General features: G+C 30.2%; 1 protein-coding gene across 2 annotated transcripts in view; it reads right to left on the reverse strand.

Moving 5' to 3' along the window:
* LOC134728292 (nitric oxide synthase-like protein) overlaps positions 1–20080 on the reverse strand; it is a 91809-nt gene that overhangs the window by 61937 nt on the left and 9792 nt on the right. Inside the window, exon 1 of one of the 2 annotated variants that reach the window (XM_063592843.1) lies at positions 9204–9287. The exons of the other annotated variant lie outside the window; for it this stretch is intronic. The gene's annotated coding sequence lies outside the window, so the exon portion shown is untranslated. Of the gene's footprint in view, positions 1–9203; positions 9288–20080 lie in introns of those variants that run through there. 2 annotated transcript variants of the gene reach the window in all.

Below are 20080 nucleotides of genomic sequence, written 5' to 3' on the forward strand. Positions count from 1 at the left end.
GATATGCTATAACTGTATTTCAATATGAGCCTAAATCGTTAATTTCTTTGTACATGAAGTGATTTGTTGGTTGTCAATTTCTTTTGTCTTTTTATCGATAGTTTTGATACTTGTGTCTAATTGAGATTCAAGATTTCGTTCTTTTCAAGTTAGTGAAATAAATACACTTGGAATGTTCACATAGTGCTTTAGATTTTAAAAATAGTATGCGACGATCGAAAAATCATTACTAAATAAATTCATGATTATAAACGGGCATACTTGCAAAGCCCAAAAAAAGAACTTCCATAATCTAGGCCTTCTAGCTCTATCGGTATACGAATTATTTTATATAAAAACATATTACAGTAGCATTTCGCCCTTGAATTTGCTCCTTTTAAACTTTCATTCGTACCATTACATGTTTGTTTGTTCAAAAATGTTTCGTCTCAACTGGTATCAAATCCAAATTAAGACACTAAGCTTTTCATTCTATATTTGTAACTGAAGAAAAATAGAAACTAATTTCATTTGTGAAAGGTTAAGGTTTCGAACCTTACTATGCTGATATTCCATTTTCCTTTGTGTTAGCAAGCAATCAATTGTTGAGTCAGTGTATCAACACATCCAGTATACAATTGTCTGGATTTTCTATTGCTCTATTTTATATAGATATAAACCCAAAAACACCGACAAAGGCATGTGTAAAACTCCAATACATAATTACGATTGTCGTTTTTTTGTCGTAATCCAACACAAATAATACCAATGCAACGAAGGAGAAATGTAACCAAGCATAAACGCAGTAACGTTTTATCATTTGTACCAAAACACTTCCCCTTTAAAAGACGTTTGCTTTAATTTAATTTATCATTTTGGCTTTTTTCTTGGCAATTTATGATACAAAATTATTTTATGTATAATAAAACATCTTTTTTTTTAAATAATAATAAAAAAAAATAACGTTTTCAAAGCACCTGTATTCGTCATGTTGTGAAGTAAGCAATGGTTACACTTTATGCGTAAAGAAATACGTGCTCTGATAGACAAGAGGGTGCATATAAACCCACAAAAAACAAATAAAACCACAATTATATAAGGTGTTATCAGCTTGACAAACCCATTGATATCTTCTATTTTTAACCTCAATTCAAATTATTTACAGCAAAATACTTGAATAAACAAACAAAGTAATAAAACTCACTTAGATATCGACATGATTAAGACATATATGTAATTCAGTTAACGTGTAATTTAACACAACTATCAATTCATTCCCTTCAATTTTTACGAAACGTAAATTAACTTGAAATATTTTATAATGAAAATCTGCACAAAAAAAAATGAAAATAAATCTTGTTCTTTGAAGAAAATCACATACCTGTACACTTAGCATGTGATCATCGTCTCAATATTTGGTAATTAAAACTCAGATCATAAATGGTCATAATTCCTATACGTTTATTTCTCATGATAATTGTCTAACTTGACGTGTACGGTCCATTTTACGCTAATTAAAATATTTCTATCAACTATTTAACCATCACATCAATATTTTGTTTGTAGAATTGATCTATTGTTTTTCCGTCATCTTGAAGATTGTTTCATTTCTGTCTACAGTAACTGGGACTTCATAATCACAGCCTAATACATAACGATCAAATATTGAGATTTTCTTCCCAAATTTACTCAATACACTTTTTACAGATTTCAGGCACCGTTATTTGCATGCTAGTCAAATTTCCTTACAATGATTATAGTGTTTATTAATAATCACATCTTACGTCAAATTGATGCACAATATATGAAATTTGTCTCGGAAGTAGTTCCATAAATAAATCTGTTCGATTATTTCTTTTTTACTTTATTCGCAAACGAACTTAATATTTTTTTATTCCATTTTTATGGTTAATTCAAAAGAAATTATAAATACTCAAATCCATATTGCAACAAATATTTATATTTTTTCTTTAATTTTAAACTTTGACTTTATACTAATATGCCATTTCTCGTTTATGAACTGCCATTGGCAAAACTTGTCGCTGAAAGGCATAATTTAAATAGAACAGAGATCTTATTTCAAATATTCAATGTAGATGCACAGGAAACACAGAAACATATAACAACATATCATATTTGAATGAAAGTTTTCTAAAGGCTATACAACAAATTTAGCTGTCACGGTACATACATCTTATTTTGATCTTAACTTTTAACGGTTGCATGCATTATTGCCATAGGATCATTTACCAAAGTAATCCGATCTATTTAAGGACTATCGTATGTGATTTGTTTCTGTTTTCTACTATCCAATTTTATTCATTCTTACAATAGAAAGGAAATGTTTGCACATTTTAAAGTAAATATGTAAATGAGTTTATCGTAAGTTCACTCTTGGATGGAGAATTTTCTCGTTGACACTCATGCCACAGCTTCATATATCTATTGAAAAACTGATATCAGGAAAATTTGATGAAGTTTGTGGTTGTTTCTGATATTCATTCCTTATTAGAGAAACGAACAAAGCAATAAAACAAATACAAAGAAAACAATCAATGAACATGCTGGTACAGCAGACCGCTGTTAAGTTTTGATCGTAATTTTAGAAATATATTCTATCTGCAACATTAGGAGAACTAACAAAGCAACGTCAGGTAAAAACGAGTTGACATGTAAACTTATTTAAATTTCTTAAAAGTCATAAAAAAACGAAATAAATAAATAGAAATCATATAAATTTCAAAATATAATGATTGAAAAGTTGATTTTCTATTTTTTTATAAACATGAAATATATGGACAAATGATCTGAAAACATGTTGTGCGCGTAAAAACCTACCAACTTAAAGATTAGCACCAAATATCAAGAATAATACATAACTGCATGTATGTAAAATCCAAAAAATAGCAAAACGGATAACATGAAACCACAGTAATCCGATCTATTTAAGGACTATCGTATGTGATTTGTTTCTGTTTTCTACTATCCAATTTTATTCATTCTTACAATAGAAAGGAAATGTTTGCACATTTTAAAGTAAATATGTAAATGAGTTTATCGTAAGTTCACTCTTGGATGGAGAATTTTCTCGTTGACACTCAGGCCACAGCTTCATATATCTATTGAAAAACTGATATCAGGAAAATTTGATGAAGTTTGTGGTTGTTTCTGATATTCATTCCTTATTAGAGAAACGAACAAAGCAATAAAACAAATACAAAGAAAACAATCAATGAACATGCTGGTACAGCAGACCGCTGTTAAGTTTTGATCGTAATTTTAGAAATATATTCTATCTGCAACATTAGGAGAACTAACAAAGCAACGTCAGGTAAAAACGAGTTGACATGTAAACTTATTTAAATTTCTTAAAAGTCATAAAAAAACGAAATAAATAAATAGAAATCATATAAATTTCAAAATGTAATGATTGAAAAGTTGATTTTCTATTTTTTTATAAACATAAAATATATGGACAAATGATCTGAAAACATGTTGTGCGCGTAAAAACCTACCAACTTAAAGATTAGCACCAAATATCAAGAATAATACATAACTGCATGTATGTAAAATCCAAAAAATAGCAAAACGGATAACATGAAACCACAATTATACGGGAAATTACAAAACACAAAATCCACCATTCGCCTCATTCATCCCAACAAAAAAATGTCAGACGTGCAAACAAAAACAAAAATCAAATAACAACGTCACAACATGTTTTCACACTAAAAATAGACAGACACGATCTAAAATAGCGTCATAAGATGGTAATATACATATATGTTCGCCTTTTCCGTTTTTTAACAATATAATGTGCAACACAATAGACTTGAAGCTCTGCATTATAAGTTTAAAATAGCATTAGTTCTTACTGACGTCATACATGTATCAACCGTAGACAATAAAGCAACACAAACAGTGTAAATTTTAATTCTCAGTCTAGTCATATTTCACGTTGGGCCAATACTAAACTTGAAAACTCATTATTTAGCATTCACACAAATAGTGTAACATACTCTGAATTATTCATTCAAATATCGTGTACGAAATTAACCACGTGACCTTGTGATAGACTTCTGTATTGAGAAAACAATTAGGAATCGGATAATAAATAACAAATAGCACTGTGAGATATTGAAAGCTATTAACAGTAACAGAAAGTACTATAAACTATATAGTCAGGATGTTTTATATTGATGGGATTAAAGCATACAACATATTAGGACACAACGTAAAATCAAGTTGATTTGCTATACATTTTCTGAATGAAAACTTTATCTTTGATATTATAATAATAATGAGAAGAATGTAAATATCAAAAGTAGGGACACATTGTTTTAAAACTAACCAAGCTAATCAAAGATACTTCTAACTTTAGTATTCGAATACAATTTAGAAAAAAGTACGAAATAGAGAATAGAAAATAAAAGATTCGAACGTTTCCGAGAAAGACAGATAATACCAATTACAAAGGAATAGACAAATAAACCAAGTTCTACATCAATCCATCGGTAGTTATTTCGAAGACTATTTCTGTGACTCTGTTATCAGTCAGAGATTCTCTCTTACAACAAAAAACATTGTATGCCGATTTATTTATTTTCTTAGTAATAACAATTGAAAAGTGGTGGCATCATCTTGAAAACTTCAAATATTCGATGGAAGGTCGTTATAAAGAACCTGGATTTTGATCCGATGCATGTCCTAAATCAAACAAAATAAAGCGAATAACGTACACAAGGATTGAAAATTGAAAATTTTAATCTTTCAAATCGGTCAAGACATTTTTGTTTTGAACAGGATTAAATATATATTGCGCACGCGTTCAGTTCTTGCTTGAGACTTGTCCACAGATTAAAACATGAAAACTTAAAAGTTTCGCACAAAGGAAAAAGAACGAATTTCTCTTTTAGGGGCATGAATGATGCCTCGGTTGTCCGATCGTGTTCATGTTTTTATCCGTTGTTATTTCTAATTCTCTGTTTTGTGTTTGTTATCAAAAGGCTTGTCCGTCTTTGTTTAATATATGGTTTCTGATTGACCCTCATATATTCAAACTGTCCTTATGATTAATGAGATGAATCAAACGTGAACCAATTTTCGCTATTTGTTTTAATTTAATTTTTATCAATTTGTTAGCTCAACTCATGATCAGTTTCAATATCAAAAGTTTCATAGATAAAGAATTCCTCACTACAACTATGATGCGTTTCCCTTTATAGCGCAATGTTGCATATGAAAAATAAATTCACAACTTCACAGTAATAAAATTCAATTAAGCTAATAATCTTCATTTTCTTCTTCATTTCTTTTTCGTAATCATGTCATTGATTTAAAAACTTTCATTGAATCATTTCTTCACTGATAGTGTTAAAGAATTGATTGTTTTTATATCACTAATTGATTGTCAATTGTTTCAGCTTCAGTGTTTAAGGGTAAGGAATTAATTTGTATTGAGACAATAAATTGTAGTATCATTATCAACAGATATGGAGTATCATCTGTGAGTAATTCAATTATCAAATTAGATTTATCGAAAAGGAAATCTTGTTTTAAATGATAGCGGATGTGAGTACATAAACATTTTGAGTAAAAGAGTCACAATAAAGGGCTAACAAACAGAATACTCTTGATGTTCAAAAGGCTTAAAACCAGAAAAAAATTGATAACAAGACAATTTGTTGTATACCCGTTAAGGATATACAAAAAATGAACAACTGAGTAGACCAACGAAGATAAGAGTTGCTGTGTTGCACAAATTAAACATTTATTGCGTTTAAATAGCTTTTTTCCACTGACTGACATTTTTGTTTATTAAACTAATTAAATTATATTTAAATAAAGGAAACAGTAGTATACCGCTGTTCGAAATTCATAAATCGATAGAGAAAAAAACAGTTAAGCAGTATAGCTTCAAAATTTGATGATTTACAAATTATATACAATACCATATTCATTTGGACAAATGTGGCGTTTCTTTCTGACAAGAATTAACTTTAAGGACGATCTAAGTTCTGAAAAATTGGTAAGTATTGGAGGACAGGACGTTTCTACAACTAATAAAAATGATGCCATATTTGGTTGGGATTAAAAAAAAAAGAAAAGGGTTGCAACAAGCCATTTTGTGCTACTTCTCTATGTCTATCGTATAAAACAAGCTCAAGAAATAAGTGAAAAACTGGAACATTTTAATATATACTTTATATAAAAAGTCGATGCGGTATGATTGTCAATGTGACAATTATCCACCGAATGCCAGATTACGCAGAAGTTATTAACCATGAGTCATCTTGCGGCCTTCAATCTTTTGCCATTATGATTTCATTCTCTGTATATATTTTTTTATATCATCAAACAAGTAAACTTATGGAACATTTTTAAAGATACTTTATATAAAAGTAGATGTGGTATAATTTTTGTCAATGAGACAATTATCCAACAGACAACAAATGGCGCAGAAATTTATCAACCATGGGTCATCGTACGGCATTCATAGTTCAATTTTGTATTTTTTTTTCATAGCAGAGCATAAAAAGGTTTTATGACTCTTTAAAGTAAGGTTGTACATTTGTTCTTAAACAAAATACTAGTTATACTTAATGAAACTGTCATCACTTTTCTTTAATCTAAAATGACGAGAACAATGTCAGTTCTCCGGTCACATGGCTTGCTTATAATCACTGATTGCTTTGGTCTCTCAAGATTTTAACGAATTTAATCAAGAAAGTGTTCTCTTGCAATTGTATGAAACAATAAAATCTGCAAAATAATCGAATTTAGAACATCAGCAGTGATAAACCCTAATAATACTGGCATGAAAACGTCAGACGTCCTCAAGTACCGTTTTAATTGGTTGTTTAGTACAGATTTTTAACACTGGTTGTATGGTATAATTACTGTACTGCTATATTTATTTAGCTATCGTGTTTAGCTACAAAAAATGTATGTAGACTTATTTTGATATCTGCAGCGAAGAAAACGTTTGGCTTGTCTAGTAGTAAATAAATGCAACAGTAGTCAACTGGTGATCAAATGTCATGAAAATTCATTGTAGAAATGAGAACAACAAATGCCGTCAACTTCAATTCATAAAATTATAAGTGCATATATGATATATACACTGTTTATCATCACAACTTTATTCAGAAACAATAACTGTAACTGGATAAGTTATTTGCCTTCAATGATAAAACAGATGATTTGGTATTTGTTTTATCCACGTTTGTGTCAAAGTTGCAATACAGTATTAAGATAAAATTGTACTAGCATGTCAGTGAAATCTCGTTTCGTAAGGGTCTTTGTTGTTATTTTTGTGTGTATTTATATCTTGTAAATGTCAGCTGGTATTATTCATGTATTAGAAAAGAGGGACGAAAGATACCAAAGGAACAGTCAAACTCATAAAACAAACTGACAACGCTATGGCTTTAACTGAAAAAGACAAACAGACAAACAATAGTACACATGACCCAACATAGAAAACTAAAGAATAAACAACACGATCCCCACCCAAAACTAGGGGTGATCTCATGTGCTCCGGAAGGCTAAGCAGATCCTGCTCCACATGTGGCACCCGTCGTGTTGCTTATGTGATAACAAAACCAATAAAGAGTCTAATTCGGTAGGTCACATTCATGAAAGGGAAGGAGATTGTAGTTACGACGTAAGGAACATATCCGATATCATTTGTGAAACGCTTATTCCATAACGGTCAACCAACTCGTGATGGCGTCCGTAAAATATACGAGGGGATGATTTCAACTTCATCATTTGGAACTCTTGGTTTAATAGAATTCACACCAAAAAAATGATTTGATTTAAACATTTTTGAAATGATCGAAATGCGTACTCTTTTTTGCAGCATAAACAATATAACTCATTATAGAACATATTATCATTTATTGGAAAGGTTGCATGGGGTGTCAACTTATCTTTGGGATATGGATAAATTCAAACCACTTTCGACCATGGACTAATAAAAAAGTTCCTCGTAAGGCAAACATGTCATCGTTCTCTGAACAATAAAAAACAATTGCAATGACTTTTTGATTTTTTGTGTTACAGTAGAAGGTCTGATGCAAAGTAAATTATATCCCAATCAAGCATGTTATCCTTTTCGTTGGCTGTCAAAATTTCCGGTCCTTCAAAATTTACCAACCAAATTTGAAAAAGAACGTTTACAAATAACCAGAATCAATGAAAGAATTTTTGTTGTAAAGTTGCGCTCCTTACGAAACCAAAGAACTCAGAGGTCGCCAACATTTAGATTAAAAAGCAAACAGTAATAAATTTTCTTATATCCTATAAAAAGCTACCCACTTCTTTGTCAAATAAAACCTACAAAACAAAATCAAGGATCGCACGATTATAGGTAAAAAGAATAAGTAATCTAAATGGGTGTATCAAAGATACATTCTACCTTTGAATGATTTGTCAACAAGTAAAACAATTTATTAAGATTTATTTGAGTAAATATGTCGATAGTTTAACATGGGGTTATCTATCATATGTAATTTAAAATTACGTACGATGAGATACACAATATAGTATATATTTTATCAACTTGTTTGGGGAACTTGCAAATTGTGAAGCACTTGTAGTGGGTGTCAATAAAAAAATAACTCTTCCACTGCTGAACTTTATTTATTTTTAATGACATTCTTACATCAACTTCATCATAAACACGTCAACACATGCACTTGATATGCAAGTACATGCAATAACCTTACTATGTTAGATTTTTTCAATTTTCTTATCACTGCATGAAATTATAATGAAAAAGATAGAGTTTGCGTCAAATGATTATCGACATACCCAAGAAATATATTCCCAAACCCATTTGACTCAAGAATTATGATATCAGCATTCATCGATTTTCAGTTGCAAAGAAGGGCAAAACAATAAGTAGTTCGATTGTCAAACGTGTAGCGTAAATTTGTACATGTGTTTTCAGACCGATCAAGTTATGACGATATAAACTCGTAAAACACTTTGTACTAGAACCATATGTTGAGTTGGAGTTAATAGTAAAATTTAGAAATGCAAAAATTACTTTTTGAAAACTTTTTTTGACTCACAGTTGAGATATAGCATTAGAAAGTTATATTTATGTACAGAAATTAAAGGAAAAGAAAACAGTGTCCTCGAATGAGGTATCAACCCAGCATTTCAACAAAAAAATGTCCAAAAAACAATGTATCAAATATTACTGTATGACTTACATGTGGATTGGAACGTCTAATGTCCAAACGCATTTCATTGAAATGAACTACACCAACACTTTTTACTGGATATATAGTCAATGGATAACATTGAACTGTTCAATGATGGAAATGTATTTAGTTACACAAATATATCATAGAAGTAAAAAATTCACCGAATTTATTTTTATTAATTAAATGAACTCAAATATCATGCAGTCTAACATTTTAAATTTATAGATATATAGATACGTTAATAGAATATAATATGATATACCATATCAAATATGCAATTTATGAAAACAATTCTATAGACATTTAAAAAAACGTATTAAAAATTTCAAGAACATCTAATTGGAAGGTGTAAAGTTTAAGAACCATCTGTTTATCACTTAGGTCAAATAGCAATCGTTCTGTAATAAGATATAAATCCAATGCATTCTAGTGATTTTTTTCTATGAAATTAAATTTATAAATGCAGATGGCACCAAATATTTTATCATTATGATACTCATTATATGATGGAAATAAAGATTTTTTTAAAGGATAATCATTACAATTTATTTTCGGCAGACTTTTTTTTATCTTAAGACTAACTTTATCGTACTTGTAGCAATATTCAACCTCGGGTCTTCGGTTTGTACATGTAGAGACAAGGTACGTGTTCAGAGAAAACTATTTTCTGTGCACGTTAAAGAATTAGGTTCGTATATACCTTCCTGGTTACATGACTTTCCGAGTCACATTTTGGATCCGACGAGTTAATATAGTTTTGTCGTGTATACATCTATGTCATTTATGAGTAAAGATATTTGAAATTAATCTGCATTATGTATAGACAAGCAATCGAGCCATTTTATGTACAAATATGTGTGTTCTGAAAAGTGTGTGTTAGTTTTCCGCTCTTATACCAATATGAATAAACACATGTAAATTTTCGAAATAAATAAATAATATTCAAACTGTTACATAATCATTCACCTAAAGTTTACACGTTTTTGAACATTTGGTTATTGTATTATTTACCTAAATCAGTTCTTTGTTGATTGAACTAAGAGAAAACATCACTCTATGCTTTATTTTTATTTGCGGATTTAGAGTCTAGATAGTATGATGTTATATCAGTACATGAAATATTTCGGTTAGCCGCGGTTCATCAGTTATGTGACTAGTATATTCTAATACAGGTTTTTTTTTCTGTTGTATGTTTGATATATGAAAGGGTAGAATTTGTTGCTGAAACACTAGTCCAACACAGGTACGTTATAGTGTACCGTATATGTGTATGCCTGTGGGTTCTTGTTGATATTGGCTGCTGTTTGTTTGCCTTAAAGTTAACATCCGTAAAATAAATAAGAATTATCCAAACCTTATATTCTAGGGATTTTAAACCTCCATTATTAAATAATTTATTAACTAAAAGCCCATAATATTCTACAAACCACACTAAAATAAAAAAAAATCTAAAATGTATGCATACTTACAAATTAAGCAGTGAAATACTATTTTTAAATGGAAAAACACACGGCATAAGACAGGTGCAAAATAATGGTACTGCTACCAAAGTCCCTGTACACACGGGTTATTTAATTATCCATGTATAGTGAATGTCTTGTTTGCAATGAGGTTTCATTCAGTGTTGTTTATTTCCTATCCACAACGTCTATAGTTTATAATATCATTACTTCCATAAGGATACAAGATTCACAATAATAAATCTACTATGCTCCTTTACAGTTTATTGTATATAGAAGAATAAATTCTACCCACATGTACATTGGACGTCCACCCGTATATAAATCCTAAATAGACATTCATTCGATAGATATGGATGGTCTTTATTTCATTCCGAGGATTGTTTCCTAACTTTTATGATTATTTATGAATATACTATCAATAATCTTATTTACACAACAATCTTTATGTCTCTGTCTTGATTATTTTTAGATGACCCACGTCACGTTAGTATTTTTGTCCATTTGAAACCGTTTTAAGCGTGATTTTTTAATCACTTTATTTAATTACTGAAGAAAACTTCGCCATATCATTGTTCCACACTATTAGTTTTATGAAGTGCATTTAAAAACCTTAAATGTCAATTTGAATATAAGCTAATTTAGCAATTTAAAATTTTGTTTCATTTAGAATTTTAAAGGGCAGATATTACTTAAGAAGACTTTTGATAACTCTCTAAAGACGACTTTTATCTTTCAATTGTGTTTACTTAGAAGTTCAACGATTATGCTAATCTTTTAGTATTTTTAAAAGATGGACAAGTTTAAGGTTCTTACGTGCCTATCAAATTTCCTAAGCGCACATAATCTAACATAATATACCCTTATATTCTTAATTTGATCAATAATGGCGCATTTCTACGGAACCCGTTACGTGTCATTGGAAATGTTTTATTTTATTCATTTTAACTCGTAAATAAACTCATCATAGATACCAGGACTAAATTTAGTATATACGCCAGACGCGCGTTTCGTCTACAAAAAAAACTCATCAGTGACGCTCGAATCCAAAAAAAGTTAAAAAGGCCAAATAAAGTACGAAGTACCAAAAGGACCAAAATTCCTAAAAGTTTTGCCAAATACAATTTTTTTCTTATATGTAGTATTTCGTAAAATATGTATCTTTTCGTTGTTCTTCATTAGAAATGTGCATGTTTTTCGTACATTTGCACCCTTTGTCTGTTCTAGCTTTTAAACCATTATCTTTTCAGATGATCTCTTACAAATATTTATTTAGTAAAACTATGATTTTTGTATTAGATTTGGACAACTAAATACATTTCCCTCAATAAGAGATCCATGTAGGTCAATGGCCATATATCCTATATAAAGAGTGTTGGTGTATTTCATTTTCATTCATTGTTTTTGGACATTGGACGTGCCAAACTACGTTTAGGTCAGTAAGTACTATGTGATGCATTGTTTAGTGGAAATTTATTTTGTGTTATAAGGGATCGACACCTCATTGACACTTATTTATTAGTATTGCTATTGGTTTCTATAAATATAACTCACTATTGCACTACCTTCATCATGAGTCAAATGCAGTTTCCAAAAAAAAGAATTTTTGCAATCCTTAATTTTACATTTAACAACAACTCAGCATGTGAGTCTTCTACATTTTTTTTACCGCGAGTTTATATATTTTTAAAAAAATTACTTGCTCTCTGTCAGAGTATGAATGTGATATTTTCGCTGGAAGTTAGACAATCAAAATACTCATTATCTTTGCAAGTGCCAACTGTAAATCTACGTAGGCTGATATCATTATTTAATAGTCAAAAGGGTTTTGTAATTTATGACCTACATATGTGACATAATAATATGTCTATAACATATGACTTAAATAAAGGCAACAGTAGTACACCGCTGTTCAAAACTCACAAATCAATGGACAAAAAACAAAATCGGGGTAACAAACTAAAACTGAGGGAAACGCATCAAATATAAGAGGAAAACAACGACACAACATTAAAATGTAACACAATCAGAAACGCACGAAGCATTAAGCGCTATATATTGGATTATAAATGTTTGCGCCGATCAGTAAATTTGAAAATCTAAACGAGGTTATTTCAGATATTTAAAAGTGCATGACTTGACGTGTTTATGATGAAGTTGATGTAATAATGTCATTAAAACAAAATAAAGTTCAGAAGTTGAAGAGTTCTTTTTTTATTGGCACCAACCAGAAGTGCTTCAGAACTTGTTACAATCCCCAGTAGACCGAATAATAGATCAAAATATGCAAATCGACCATTAAACTTTTAAATTAGCATCTATACAATGATGGACTTTTGACTTTTGAATGGCTATGTGTGTGACTAATCAAGTAGTTTTTTTAAGTGGGGGAGCAGACAATGAGAATTTTAAAATCTTAACTCTCTAATGTTTTATGTGGTTTTCGATGAAAAATTAGATCTCGTAAACGAACCACAAGGGAATTAAATTGCTAACATCACAGTCTACCAATACCGCTTAAACTTTTTAATAAAATCTGTCACTTTATTGATAGTTTTTTGTATATGATTATTTATAAATATTCCCTGTAATCATGTGACATACTGTAGATAGTAAAGATCAGTCATACATACTGATATACTTTTACATGATTAGTCTTATTTGTTTCTGTTTAACATCTACATATGTCCAGAGTCGGACTTATTTCTACTTAATCACTGGAATAAATCCAATTAAAAAACCATGATATGATTTCACATATGAGTACTCACAGAATCACATTTTTACAGCGAAACTAGAAAATGTAAAAATTATTCAAAACTGAAACCAAGGTTGAAATCGAGTGGTTTATTGAATAGGAGATTACAATTTACTGCTATGTATTATATACATACAAATTATTCATTAAATCAGGGGTAAATATATTTCAGTAATGATTCGCGATGGGGAGCAGTTAATATTCACGAATACTTGCATGTCCCATTTAACACTACTTCGGTATATTTAATCCAGTTCTTAAGGTCTATGATATCATATTTGAAGTCGACAAAAAAAATATCTTCAATTTAAAAATCAAAGTATGAAAATATGGACTATTTAACTATCTCTGTATCAACATCTTCAATCTATCATTATTATTGTTATTACTATCATCATCATTATTGAGTTAAAAGAGCAGGATGAACAAAATTCCGCTCTATATTAAGTTTGATTACAATATTCAAATGAATGTACTGTCATGGTCCGTCAATTCACACAAAAGATGATGTCGTTTAAAAACAACCTTATATGAATTGATTGATGATAGTTTGTGGAATCTAATGTTTTGTGTACTTTAAAGCCATACAAATCTAAGTGAACACCCTACAAACATCAATGTAAAATATTGTCAAAAGTCAAACGTATTTAGACAGAGAACAAACAAACTGGGTTGAATGGTAAATATATAACAACTACATAAATGCCATAAAGAATAAACTATACATATCAAGGAAAAGAACGTTGGTAATTAACACTGCAAGACGCAAAGCTGACGATTAGTTCAATTCAAATTCCCGCCTAAATACCAGACGAGAGGGGTAAGCATATCCTGCTTCGCAACAAACATCTGTCGTGTTGGCCAGTACGTTGTCGAGGATCATTTCATATGCATCAAATTTAGTTTGGGATTAAACCGGATGAGAAGCACAAATGAAATTATTGTTCATGTTATTTTTTTCGTTCGTTTGATATCAGCGGATTCAGCATTTTAGGAAGCGAGACCCCAGTTACTTTTTGTGGGAAATAATTCGGAGACTTAGTCTAATTATTTTTTCATTCTTTACGTGACATTTCTTCTTTAGGTTTTCAGTAGATGTTTTAGGATCTGATACATTGTATCGTATATACGTGTTAGTTAAAAAATAATGAAAATCTTAAAAGTTTGACCTCTAGGAATATTGCCAAGTTTGTAGAGAAAAACAAACAAGACCAGATAATCGTCCTTAGTTTTATCTTTTATATTAGGAACATGGTGTTTTATGTCGGATCATCGGATGTCAATACTGGGATAAATTTATCAAAAATATGTGAAAAAAGAAATACTAAAGATAAAATATACTGGGTAGCTATATTCTATAAAATGGAATGTCATTTATGTCGTGTTAAAAGTTTAAAATTATAAAGATAACTTTAAATAATAAAGTAATCCAATGTTTACAATATGTGTAAATTGTTTTATTACTACTGTAACGGGTGTGTGTATGTCACTTATCGAGATTTACATCGAATCCTTAAACTGATTATACAATGAGCAGTTTAGACAAGCTTTTTCTATACTTAAAGAATATTGTTCCATTAGATTGTGATAGCAATTTAATTTTTATGACATACTCTTGATGGTGATTTATGGCACATTTGATTCTTAACAACTATGTAAGCTAATGTTAAGTGTTCTTAGCAACAATGTAGGCTAAGGTTAGGCGTTATAGCCGTACCATGTAATATGGTACCTGCGGAAGTGATTAAAAACTTTGACGTATCCACGATGGTATGTCATCTTTTTTTTTAATATTTCAAGCTTTCAACTAAGAGGAATTCATACAAGCTATGGACATTATTTCACGAAACAACTATGTATTTAAAAAAAACACAACATGTTGATAGTTAAAACAAAATACAGGTACTAAGAAAACAAAAACCATAAGTCCAAATTATAAGTAAATGAGAAGGACAAAACGACAAATAACCGTCCACAAAACACAAAAATAACATTAAGAAACCCGAATTATTGGTCTGATTAGTTTGTTTGTGAGGAATGGATAAATACACAGACACGTCTAATGACAATATGGATTAAAACTGCTTTATTTCGATGCGGAAGTCTGTCACGCTCTACTCCGGTCTAAGAACCTTTGAGTTGTCCGTATATGGCCTGCTGAAAACCATTTTTTTTTTTATCCCTATCCAATATAATTTTCTTTTCAGCTGGAATGTTTTATTTTTAGTTTGTACTCATCCCGAATAATAAACGATATTTGAAATACCGTTCACTGAACATTTGAACAGTCAACCAATCAACATCAATCAAGTTATATCGATGTCACATTCTTTCATATCGGTATCGGTCCCTTCCAAAGCAAAGCCGACTATATCGTATGGGTTATTGTTGAAGGACCTACATAAAGATATAGTTGTTCAAATCCGCTTTATTTTAACTCCATCAGCTAGTTGTGACATAAACAGTTATTATATTTGTGACTCAAGGAAAAGATTTGATATTTTAGTTCGATAAAAAAAATATTATTTTATAACACACAATTTAAGAATGGTTCAAAATTATTCAGGAAAAATTATTTATGCACTTCTAAAATTTCTACACAAAAAAATACACGTTTGTTTTTAAATAATGCTGTTTGTTGATACTGTTGCTATTTGACGTACAGATAAACAAATCTTAGATTGCTATACGCACTGAAAAAATTAAATTGTTTCCATCGATGAGAGGCCATTTCGTTTTGGTTGGTTGTCCTGTCGAATTTCGGTTTTTTTTCGTCAATAAATACATCTAAATCAATCAATTTGGACGGAGACGTTCTCAGATGTCAAATAAAAATGTGACATGTATGTACCAAAATTATCACCAGCAAAATGTAGTGCTGAATAGCAGCTGGTATAATTGTCGAAACATGTTTGCTAAAAACGACATTTATTTATTTCCTTATTCCAGAAGAAATTGAAAACTTTCATTTGTTTTAATTGTGGAGTAAAAAAAACACGGGGGAAACCCGTGAAAACCTTTGTTTATACGGAATGTATGATATGACAACACTCATATAAATCTTTACATAAGTCATACAATGGGGTCTTTTTTATATAGATTAGACCGTTGGTTTCCCCATTTGAATGGTTTTACACTAGTAATTTGGGGGCCCTTTATAGCTTGTTGTTCGATGTGAGCCAAGGCTCAGTGTTGAAGGCCGTACATTGACCTATAATGGTTTACTCTTTTAAATTGTTATTTGGATGGGAGTTGTCTCAATGGCACTCACACCACTTCTTACTATATATATTAGCTCTTTTTTAAATAAATGCCTTATTACAATTTTACATAAACATTGATATCAAATTTAATATATATATACGATATATTGACAATTTTCATTATTAATTTCTAACATCATTATACAAACGGTATCGAACATTACACATGACACCTACACGTTCCGGTCATAATTTGTATAAAATGGATTAGTGGCCCAAGTTACCAAATATAAATGTTTGTTGTTTGCTCTTTAAATAATTATTGTTGACCATTCGGAAGTCCTAATATCATAATTCAATAAAAGGATTAAATGACCCGAACTATAAGCTTAACATTATGGGAACTTTCGATGCCTTCTTTCAATGCTTTTGTGGTTTAAAGGGCGTATATTGGTCTAATCGCAAATTAATAATGCATGATAGTAGTATGACAAATGAAAATGTTATGTTCCAAATAACTGGAGAAAGTTATCAAAAATGTGATGCTCAGATGGTATTTGCAGTCCATAGTATTCAAGTCGTTCACAAGTAATATTAGCACACACAGCAACCCCTAAAAATAATTTATATAAACAAAAGTCGCAATCTTTATGAAATTGCCATCAAAGAGGGAAATTACATACAACTTGTGTAAATCGTTGATACTTAAATGTACATTAAATATTTCGTAAGTTTACATTTGTTTAATATACATTTTCGGCAATTTTTTAGTACAAGGGAACATTACTTTTTTTTTTTAATTTTGATGGTAAATCGAGTTACATTGACACACATATGATAAACAGAAACAGTATACAATACTAATGCAACATTTGAATGTTTTCCAAAAAGACAGGGTGAACGTTTGAATATTTCATTTTTATCATTGACTGACAACACACCACACTGTCCGTGTATTCATTGAACAAAACTGTCGCAATAAATGTTAGATTCGTTTTATAATAAGGCTCGACAATCAGCATCAGCTCAATTCAAACATATATGAAATACTGAACATTATACCCTAAGTTCAATTGATCGTTTCAAGGGATGCAATTCAAATAAGACTATGTAGTTTAACCAAAAGAAATTCTTTACTAAATGTTTTTTCTGAGGCTTTTTTAAGCTCTTATGTTACCTCTTCGTGTGAACTTCTTTAACCGTTTTAGTTGTAACACCTGTATGAAGCGTCAGTTGTTAGCTTATTGCTGGTATAGTGTTGCTTTTGGACATGTCACATATAATTTTTGTAGTACACAAAAAAGTCATATGTTCCTGTAATATGTATTCCAAATATTTGATTCGATTATAATAAATAACGATTCCATACCTTTTCCATTTAATTTTTAAAAATAATAAAAGACTTTAATTCTTTTAATTGTCCATCATTTTGCAACTTCTTTTCGTTCAATTTTTTTTTTAAATATTAGTATACAACTTACAAGTGAGACATTGATCTTTTTCTAGATATGATTATCCTTAATTTTTCTTATCAATAATTGCCAAAATTGAATATATCACGACAACTTAATATCTTTGTATGTCTACGAGGAGTATGCTTTACCCTCTTAACTTCTCAAATGTTATTTAACGGTATATAATGACCCTTACTCTTTCAAGTTGTTTACTCATATTATCTAAGTAAATAACTCGAGTATTTTTGTCACATTTATTAAGGTGGTGATAATTTACTGTTCATCGTTTCACTTTGACGTATACTTCTTTTGTTTACATAAGTAAAACGTATACTAATTCCTTCTGATTACGTATATACAGTGTAATGGGTAATTATATTAAACTCTGCATTAATCAAAGGGCTCTGCTTCGTACTGATTATCAGCTTTTCTGCATATTGATATTTTAAAATAACAGCTGCAAGTTAAAATGTGATATTTTTTAAGAGTGAGCACAGCGAACGAGTTCAAAACCGCTCCTCTTTGTGTCGAGCAGCTGATATCTGACAATATCGGTATGCAGAAAACCTGATAATCGATTTATCGAATTGTGTTTAAGTCTTAGCATGATATAAACCAGGGGCCGGTTTCAGAAAAACGACAAAACCGTGACAAAAAAAAAAACAATTAAAAGAAAACATCAGTACAAAATACTGAACAATGAATTAAAGGCCGAATAACTCGCACATCATCTCATATAATAAAATAGTTAATTGTCTTTGGGCCCAGGGTAGTCTATGTTGATCCTGCTCTTCAGAATTGAAACCAAAGGCTTTCTGCATTGCAAGAGCAACTCTGTAATGGACCATGGATGGAAGGAGGACATGACCAATTGAAACAATATCCGTGGTAAGCTATGACACAGATATGACACAGATATGACACAGATATACTATGATCCTTTGGTTTGAAGAAATAAGATCATCGGTCAGTCGTGTTAATAAGCATTTTAAAGACAACTGTCATATGAACAATGAAAATCCTTTCCAGTTAAATCTTGATATTTTTGTTAAGTTAACTCGACAGCCGCTTGAATTTTATATGATGCTAATCTTTTATCAACAGATTTAATGGTTTACAATAATTTGTAAATATGCAATTTTCAATATTTCTGGTTTTAAAAGTAATTAATTAACCCAAGCAAAATATCATTGACTTCAAAACTATAAGGTATTCATAAATGGCATGTCATAAAAATGCCGCTGTCCTATTTCTTATGTAAATGTAAATAATTAGGTCAGTTTGAAATAATATTTAAAAGCATTGTTGGTTAATCCAAAATATCACAAACTACTTTTTGTTTAAATTGCAACAAAAATGTAACAGCCTACCTTTTTCCATGCAGACAAACTGAATCCCAAAAGTACAGAAAATGTTGATAAATAAATTAGAAAAATATTACCAAATGAAAATTTCTGCCAATAAGAAAACTTTTTAAAACTGTTCTTTTGCTAGCTTTGGCTATTTAGTAAATAATGAAAATATGATTTATTTAAGAGCATATAAAAATAATTACAATATGCACAGAAACAACTTGTTTATTGAGCTGTTCATGCATGAATGAATATCAGACGTAATATATGTAATTAGCTGTTGGTGACATATGCAAAATGCATTGTGTGCACATTGTTATGTAGCACGAACGTGACTCAAAGCAGAAAAACTTCTACCATATGATTTATTATAAATTATATTCAATAAGTGTACATATTGCGGAATGCGCATTTTTCTTGTTTTTGATCCCTAATGTTTATTATTTTGCACGCGTTGTACTCTCTTGTTATTTGAATTGTTTTGTCACGTGTTGCTTTAATGTTGTAACATATTGTTAGTGTTCCCGCCATTTTCCACTTGCCAGTTCTCTTTTTTTAATCGGACACACAAGAATGTTCAAAACTGGGTCGTATGAGTTCAGATGCTTTTAGACCAGAAGGATCATGAATAGATATAAGAAGATGTGGTATGAGTG

This window comes from Mytilus trossulus, chromosome 8 (assembly GCF_036588685.1).
Source record: "Mytilus trossulus isolate FHL-02 chromosome 8, PNRI_Mtr1.1.1.hap1, whole genome shotgun sequence".
NCBI lineage: Eukaryota > Metazoa > Mollusca > Bivalvia > Mytilida > Mytilidae > Mytilus > Mytilus trossulus.